The following is a 9,691-nucleotide window of genomic DNA, read 5'->3' as shown; positions in this document are numbered from 1 at the left end:
AAGAGCTGAATACCCACACACTGCAGCGTAATCCAAGAGCTGAATACCCACATACTGCAGCGTAATCCCAAATCTGTCTTTTAAGATTCTAGTTGCTAAAGTGTCCTTTCAGGAAGCATTATCTCAGCATCCTGCATTCCCAGAGGTCCCAGAAAACTCATCAATGGATAAAGCCCCATCATGTTTGTTTAATCATTCAGAATTTGTCCAAGCAGTTTTACATTCAAATATGATGTTATTAGTTGTTTGTCATGCTTACTACAAGGAAGAAACGACACCTATAAATCAAAGAGCATTTGTTGCTGCGTTATTTAGTATTCAATACAAAGAGGATGGAATGTCATGGTAACTTTCAACATCACCCATGGATATACAATGTAAAATTAAATATGATTACTTGAAAACTATTTCCAGTGTATTATTGTATTTTAAATTAGAAGTATCAACTCTTTACTTGATTCCTCTACTTTTCACCATTCCTTTACTTAGACAGAGTTAGCATGTCCAATGCTCACTGCTTCAAGACAGTACTTTCACATTAGAATTCAAATAAAATATGAATTTTTAAAATTACACTTAAAGTCTCATAGTTCTAAAATATTGAGAAGATACAACACATGCTAGGAAGTCATTTTTTATTCTTTGTGCCTCTACTCCAAGACAAAATTCCATAACCTAGAATCAATAAAGGAGAAGAGAGAGTTTTAGGTATTTGTCACATCTCACATCATTGAGAAAGAGAATGATTCCCACAGACAAGTTCACATATTAAAACAGAGAGGAAAAACCTGAGGTTAATTTCTGCTTGTAAGGAAAGTCTGACTAGGCACGAGGGCTGAGAAGAGATCATAGTGTTTCCATAGCCTGGAACTGTATAGCGAAGCAAATAGTCGCCAGAAAAAAAAATACACAGACAGCCAATGGTCTTAATGTGTCCTTGGGATGAGGACAAAGGGTTGTAGTGGCATCTGCAAGGACCAGTGACCACAGACCAAACTGGAGCATGGAAGTCCCAGTGGGTGTCAGCGGGGATAGCTAATATTTGCTGAAGGCCAGATGGCCCCTCACCTGGCATTCAATAGATACAACATTCTGAAGGACATTCAGCCAGTGATGGTTGGAACTGAGATTCTGCCACTTGATGGAACCAAGACCTAGAATATATATTATGTTCCAGAAGATAAAACAATGGAGGAAGTTGTTGTGATTAGATACTAGAAACCTGAATTTATGCACTGAGATTCTCTCTCTGTTTCTGTCTATTATAAATGATGTATAAAACAATAGGTTTTCCTTTTTTAGATATAAAGAATATTATATTCTAATTCTTGAGTTTCTATAAATACTTATTTTGGTGGCTTGAATAGGTTTGGCCCCTATAAACTCACGTGTTTGAATGCTTGGTCCACAGGGAATGGCACTATGAGAGGAACAACCTTGTTGGAGTAGGTGTGGTCTTGTTGAAGGAAATGTGTCACTGTGGGGGCAGGCTTGGAGGTTTCGTATGCTCAAACTCTGCCCAGTGTGGAATCAGAGTCTCCTTCTGCTGTCTGATGATCAAGAGGTAGAACTCTCAGCTCTATCTCCAGAACCACGTTGGCCTCTAAGCTGCTGTGCTTTTTGCCATGTTGATAATGGACTAAAGCTCTGAAATTGTAAGCCAGCCCCAGTTAAATGCTGTTCTTTAAAAGAGTAGTTTTTGTCATGATGGCTCTTCACAGCAATGAAAACTATAATTAAGACATCTAATTAGTTACTACTTCTTGTATGGTATTTAAACTGACATGATATATTTAACAACATTTATTATTTCTTATAGTTTATTCTTAATTTCTTAGCCTGTGTCACATTCTGCTATGAAAGTACCTGTGTACTCCATTCTATAGCAGCTCTCTATTTGTCTTCTACTTTAGCTTGACAAGGACAGATTTCATTCTTGGGACTTGTGATAGTAACTATAGTTAATTCTAACTAACTATAGAGCATTCTAAAGAGCAAAACCAGAGCTTTCTAGTCTTGCCTTTGTTACTATTAGTACATGCCCTCAGTTTGTTTTCCAGCACTGCAATTCCTGAACTTTACTTATACTGTTATGATGTTCAGCATCTTAATACTCATCTTTTCATCTTAAGTCATCTCCTAGTAGTTCCACCTGATCTGATGAGGTATCAAATGACCACAGATTATACATTCCAAGTCATAATTTTCATTTGGGAAAACACATCCATCCATTGCCTAAATAGTCCAAAAAAAGTTAGCTCATTACAACTGCGAGTAGTAAATAGCAAGGAGGCCAGGCATCACTGAGGCTGATTGTAAACACCTATTTATTTCAGAAGAAACTGTGGTGCAGTTAAGGGGCTTAGATCAGATTCAGTTTTCTTTGTTTCTCATTATTTCTGTGTTAAGTCTAAGTGTTTATGGGTCCTAAAGTGTGTTAATACACACTTAATTTTGTAATAGAGTTAATTATTTGCTTGAACCATCATTTTAGTTTACTTTTTATACTTGGTTATGCAAAATTAGTGGTTTAAAACTCTGTACCTGGTTACTTGTAAATATCAAGAACTTGCCAGCTTTTAAAAACAATGTTGAAGGGAGTGATTGGAAGGTCATTAAGAAAAAAAGTGTATTTCTGCTATTCCACAGGCTAATTTAAACCTTGCAAGAAAAATTATTAATATGCTCTTCTCTAAAGATAAAATGAGAGTATTTTCCAACCATGCAAATATATCACAATGGTTATATTCTTTTTTTATTTTATTTTATTTTTGAAGTCTGTGAGTCCCAAGAGTCTAGATAGAAGACAGGGTGTCCTCTGACTTCTACTAATGGACTATGATCACAGACAAGTGCAGGTGGGAAAAGCTATTTCAGGGTAATAGCTCACACCTGGAAAGGTCTATTTTTTCCCTCTAGGATCTTTTTACACAGTGGTGAAAATAAACTAATTAGGTCAAAGCATCACATTGGGACTCATGAGCTATGAAGGTCTCTCTCACTTGTGTCCCCACAAGAGGCCACTGTCCAAAGGCAAACAAACAATAAACTCCTACCAGAATAGGAATCACTTAGCCATTTGTTCTATTGATGTCATTCCCCATTGTTTCTCATTGCAGTTGAACTTAAGAAATGTTCACAGGGGAGAAAACTTGAAGTGATGGGGAAGGAAAGAAATAGAAATAAGGAAGAAGTCAAATTTCCTGGAAGCATATACCATTCTCAGACCCATGTATCACTATATTTAGGAAACTGAAGAATCACAAATTGGGGCCACAAACTGTATTCTCTAGCACATCCAGACATTTATAGAGTTCTTCTGGATTAGCACAGAAAGCGATAGAAATTCCAAACATGTACATATCTGTTTTTATTTATTTACTATTAAGAAGAACAAAAGTAAAAACATATAATAAGTAAAAACTCAAGGCTGAGGATCTGGCTCAGCAGTTCAGATTTCTTCCTGTTCAACCAAACAATCAGATTCCCTTCCTAGCAACCATATTGGGTGGCTCACAGCCATGTTAACTTAGCTTCAGGTGATCCTATGTTCTTTACTGATAACATAAGCACATACATTCACCAAACATCCAAACATACATATAAATTTAAACAAACTAAACCTTTTGCTCAAAACTCCTCTCATTCCCCTACCATGCATGAGAGCTCCTCCACCCCATCCTTTCATGATCCTTTTCTACTTCTTAGCTTCTGCGGTGACTTCACATGACACAGTCAAATCCCAATAGTCTGAGCTAGGATCCACAAATGAGAGAGAGTATGTAGCATTTATGTTTCTGGGTCTGGTTGCCTCATTCGGTATAATGTTTTCCATTTCTGACCATCTACCTAAAAATCTCATGATACCATCTTTCTTTCTGTTTTTACACATAGGTCTGCAGGAGACACAGATCATAGAGGGGCACCTATTATTATCATTTTTGTAAACTCATATACCTTCTAACTGTATTCTAAATACTTACTCCCTTATAAAGAAGCTTCTAATTTCAGCAGACAGAAACAATTAGAGAAATCCACAACTGGTAGAATGCAGAGAATAAGTGACTGGGAGAGGATATCAAACAAAAATTATACAACTAATTACACACAGAAACCCACACCCACACCCACGCACGCACACACACACACGCACACACACACACACACACACACACACACACACACACACACACACACACACACACACACACACACACACACACATACACGGCTTGAGGAACATTGCAGGAGGCAGACGGAAAGAGTGTGAGAGCCAGAGGATCTGTTTACCTGCTGGTGGAAAGTGTCTTCTATATAAGTCAGGAAGCTGTACCAATGAAGTCTCAATGATGTACCTACCTAAATAAGGCTTATATAATAGTGTCAACATCAATTGACATGTTGAGGTCATTGGTGGGTATTTCATAATTCCTCAGTTCTAACTGAGGTAGTTCAGGAAGTCAATGGCTGCTGAGATGGGGAATTAGTTTTATGCATGGATGAGGTTCCTGATAGACTTTCTACTTCCAAGTGGTCAGCCCTATACACATGTACATGTGGGAAACACTAAATGGGATCAGTAGGTTTCATATCTATATGTGTGTGTTTGTACGTACACACAAACATACATGATCAGTCATGTATTCATGAAGCAAACAATAATTAAATAAGAAGTCATAGATTTGATAGGAAGTGAGTGAATGTAGGAAGAATTGGAAGGAGGGAAGTTTGGCAGAAATGGTGTTTATGTATGAAATTCTCAAGAAAAATTCATACAAAACAAAACTTTTCCCTATTCTTTGATAGACCTGGTTCCTGGATGTCATAGTTTCAGAATAGTGTTCCATTATAGGATTGGATGTTTAGTGACTTGGCAACAAACTTATGGCACTGTTTCAGGAGTTTATAGGACCTGGGTAGTAGAAGCATGTCAATATTGTCAGGCCTCGGAGTGTTACAGTCAAGCCATGTTTCTGGTCCTCTTTTTTTCCTATCTTCATAGTCCCCTAAGATGTGAAAAGTAGTAAAAACTAACTCCCTGGACTGAGACTCTTTGCCATGGCATTCTCTGCCATGATAGTCTGCATTCTCTGAAACAATGAGACAAATCAAGTCCTTATAGTTAAAAAGTTATTTGAGAACATATGAAACAAATATATTTTATACAGAAAAACAATAAAAGTCCCTTAAGCCCCTTGCCATTTCTCCTGATTTTATTTATTTTAATATTCTATCTTCTTGTAAGAATTATAATAATATTTAATACTATGTGCATGTAAATATTAGCATTTAATGCATTCTTTGAATATTTTTAAGTAAAACATCCTTCTGTTGTTTTTTTTTTCTTTTCAAGTCAAGAGTTTCTCTGTATAGCCTTCCTTGTCTGTTCTGTAATTTACCATGCAGTCCCTGAACACAGAGATCCACCTGCCCCTGCTTCCCAAGTGTTGGGATTAAGATGTGTCCACTTGGTTTTACCAAACTTATCTTTAAAGGCTTTAAAATATCATTATTCTACTATTGGTAAATAATAAAATTTAATAGTTTGAAATGAAATATCTTTATATCTTTTAATATATACTTTTTTCTTTATAAATTTAATACACACCAGAAAAAGTGCTTACTATTATATAGACACTCCTAAGATAAGATGGCTGAGATACACTGAGATATGTGTTTAGGGATCAGTAGTAGATTGGTGTCCATTGAGTTTCTTGCTTTCCTCCTCTCAAATGACCAGATAATGTGCTACAGAACCTGAATACAGGAAACTTATACTTTAGAGAAAAAGATCATGCTTGAGAACACTCTTAAGGTTTGGGTTTTATCCAGTCATGCCCCACACAGTGGTACCAGTTCTGGGAGCATGGTAAAATCTGAGAGAAGGGAAAAAACAGGTACCTTTGAAGAATTCTCCAGAAAGTATAGAGTGCTAAATTCTCTTACTGTCCCCTAATCACCTCCTAGAGGCACAAAATAAGCATGGGTCAACCAGCAGGACCTAGAAAGTCAGAGTGTTTGGACATGTCCAAGAACAATCACCCTTTTTGAAGAAGTCCTGTGACATGGATCCATTTGCGCTTAGCATCACAGTTTTGAGAATGGTGAGGTAGAAAGACTGAAAAGGTATAGACTTGAGACTAGAATAAGAATTCTCCAGTGGTGAATCAATAGCGTCCAAGCTAAGGTAATGAAGGTACATGTTCCCTTCATTAAAAATGAAGCTATTCAATAGCAACCAAGTGGAGAGTTTTTTTTTTTTTAAGGGATTATAGATAATTCTCACATGTTCTTTTTATGTTAATTTCTTTTTAAGATTTATTTTTATTTTAGGTGCATTGGTGTTTTGCCTGTACATATGTTGGAAGGTGGCGTATTCACTAATATTGGAGGTACAGAGAGAAACGTATGTATACATAGATATAAAAGTGTGGGTCCCTCTTCTGCCTAATGTCATTCACCAACGGCCTAAGGAGAGGAAGTATGTAAAGAAACAAGGTTTCCAGGTCCCCATGAGTATGAGAGATAATAAATACATACTGAGACCAACTTCAGGGAGACAGATAAACTTTACTCAATGTGAATCAATGGTAATATAGCTTTGACATTAGGAGGTAGGATTATCCAGTGTGGGCAAAGGTTGTGGGCTAAAGAAAAAGTTCCTGAGATGCCTCATTAGCATGAGGAGGCATTCTAAGAATTTCAACTGCTTGCTGATAAGTTTATTATCACGAAAAAGAAAGATGAACCTGAAATCTAAGTAAGGTTAGAGAACATTCCCCAGGTAGAGGTGTGTGTGTGGAGAGAGGCATTGAACTCCCCAGAGAAGGTGAAATAGAAGCCCTGCTGACAAAGGATCAGCCATTTTGTTCAGAGCTCAGGTGGCTATAAGGACAGTTAATTAGGAAGGCAACATAAAAGGTATTCTTACATTAACCATTTTCTTTAAAAATGAACACTTTCTAGGCAAACATGTACTCATTGATGTTTTCTTAGGTTTTAAAAAAGCAATCTCATATCTGTGTCAAGAACAAACATCCCAATGTACATATACTCTAGCAAACACACCTGAAAACATAGTAAGTCATCCAGAAACAAACTTCATAAAGATATTACTATTCTGGGATATATCCTTGAGAAGAACTGCCAGGAGAATTGAGGTAATGAAAATCCTTATAATCTGAGAATTGCTTGAAAAACTTAGTGATATTTACATTGAGGAACAAACTATTCAATGACATATAAAGGCAGTCTTTAAATATTTGAAGATCTGTCATACTGAACATGTTCTCTCTCTCTCCCTCTCTCTCTCTCTCAAAGAGAGAGTTACTGCAGAGAATCCAATCTAATGGATCAGAAGAAAATATTCTATAGAAAGGTGCTAGTTGGTTGAAATAAACCTTAAAAGCAATGTCAGAAACTATCGTGTCCTGTTTTGGCCATGGGTAGACATAATTGCACCTTTTAAAGTATCCAAGAGAAAAAATATCTTTCCATCTTGTCTGTTGGGAAAAGAAGTGTCCGAGTCTGTGGAGAACAGAAAGCTACAGGGTTCTTTGAGTCATTTGCTGCTGACCCTAAAATTCGTACCAATTATGAATAACCAAGACTACTTTCCTGTTATCTGCACTGTTTGTGAAGTATGGAATGTTAACAGATGTCAATAGTCTCTCTAAATTGACCTTTAGGTCTACCTCCTCAAACCACCCCACAAACACACAGAGCTGATCATGAGAACTCAGCCTGCACCATGGTTAAAAAATTATTGTTTCATTTGCAACAGCATTAATCATTGTTCTTGCCTTCCTCCCTTCTTTTCAGCTGCCTTCCGTCCTTCTCCACCTCTCCTCCCTCCTTTCCTTCTTACCTTCCTTCCTTTTTTTCCTTGATATTGGGGGTTGAACCTAGGCTATGCCAAGCAAGCACTATACTACTGTACTATATCCCTAGCCTTTAAGTTTTTCTTTTAAACTAGCTCTCCCTAAGTTGCCGTGGTTGACACTGAACTGCTGTGTCACTAAAGCATGAATTCAACTTGCTTTTCTCCTTCTTTCAGCCTCCATATATATATTGAAAGTTAGCTTCTTTCCTTGCATGTATAAACCAGATGGCAGAAGCCATGCACATTTATTTATATCTGTGAACAGGGGATTCAGTATATTGCACACAAACATTCAGTTCTTCCTTATTATTCTCATTGGTAGTTTTTTCTTCTGTATTTAAATGAAGCTCTTCCTCCAGCTTTCATATCAATTTTGATGAAAAACTTTGAGGATATCACAACCTCTAATCATGTATATCCAATATAAGTTTCTAAGTCAATGTCTCAAACCTTTTGACCATTTTCATGTCACTAACTTTTGCATATTTGTGAATGACTGTTGTCCCTTAGGAGATTTTACTTAAATGGTGCAATTGTTGATATTGAGAATACTAAAAATCAACCCCAAATGCATTACTTTATTCTTCATAAATACAATAAATTACCATTCATTAAAACAAGACGCATGTTTCCATGAATACTTATTTCTAAAATCAAAGATACAGAATGACTTAAGAATGTCATTTCTGATAGTTTTTCAAGCCACTGTGGATAAAATTCTTTGAGAGTAAAGCAGAACTCAGTAAGCAGTCTGGACTTCAAGTTCACATCAACATGGCATCTGTAATTTATAGAATAAATTGTGTTCACTGTTGAAGCCCTAGACTCCCAAATGTGACTGTTTCCAATAAAAATTAAAGCTTTTTTAAGAAGACAGTTGTTATAAAATGAGGATGTTATGATGGAAATTTTATCTAGCATGGTAAGTGTACTTATAAAAAGAGGCAGGGATACCAGGGCTCAACATATACAGACAGACTAAGCCAAATAAAGATAAGATGGGTACCTGCCATCCCAGTGGAAAAGCTAGTGCTTCTGTCTACCAAGTCTCGCCTCAAGAACTGCAAGCAAGTATATTTCTATGATTTAAGACATGAAGCAGGTCTATGGCCATACCACACTGAATGCGCCCTATCTCGTCTGATTTCAGAAGCTAAGCAGGGTCGGGCCTGGTTAGTACTTGGATGGGAGACTGCCTGGGAATACCATGTGTTGTAGGCTTAAAAAAAATGAAGCAGAGGCATTTTCTAATAGCAGGCACAGTATATTTTTAATCACAGCCCTGCTCTTACTCTCCCTTTCTATGGCCTGAGGAAAAAAATGCTAAGGAACACAAGCTACACATATGTGACTTGCAAGGGTCATAACATTGTTAGAATGACAAGTCACTAAAGGTTGATATGCAATAAAATTATGATTTATTTTACCTTTTTACTATTGGTGCTATGAACTGGCTATCTCTATCTATCTATCTATCTATCTATCTATCTATCTATCTATCTATCTATGTATCTATCATCTATTCTGCTTAAATGTAGTTTGATGTAACAGATTTTTAAAACTAATCACTAATAAGATGAACATGGTAAATAACTGAAAATCATAACAGGCTATTACAAAATAACTGTAATACTGGGGGTTCCTTTAAGTGTTCTTGGCCCATAATGATGTCTTTGGACTTCCTCATCTTTACTCTATAATGTGTTAGTTACTATTAGCTCTTCAGCCTTTTTTTCTTTTTCACTTTCCCTTCCTATAGCAATGCTATGACAAAATGAAAGGAATCATCATCCTCTAGAATTTCATCCA

General features: G+C 36.6%; 1 protein-coding gene and 1 pseudogene across 1 annotated transcript in view; one reads left to right on the top strand and one right to left on the bottom strand.

The window, feature by feature from the left end:
- The window catches only part of Kcnd2 (potassium voltage-gated channel subfamily D member 2), a 500,916-nt gene that overhangs the window by 324,343 nt on the left and 166,882 nt on the right, over positions 1 to 9,691 (bottom strand). The gene's annotated exons all lie outside the window — the stretch shown is intronic.
- On the top strand, positions 8,985 to 9,103 carry LOC116100141 (annotated as a pseudogene).

Source organism: Mastomys coucha, unplaced genomic scaffold, assembly GCF_008632895.1.
Source record: "Mastomys coucha isolate ucsf_1 unplaced genomic scaffold, UCSF_Mcou_1 pScaffold20, whole genome shotgun sequence".
NCBI lineage: Eukaryota > Metazoa > Chordata > Mammalia > Rodentia > Muridae > Mastomys > Mastomys coucha.
The sequence above is the reverse complement of the archived record's forward strand: the minus strand, read 5'-3'. Positions and strand labels throughout refer to the sequence as shown.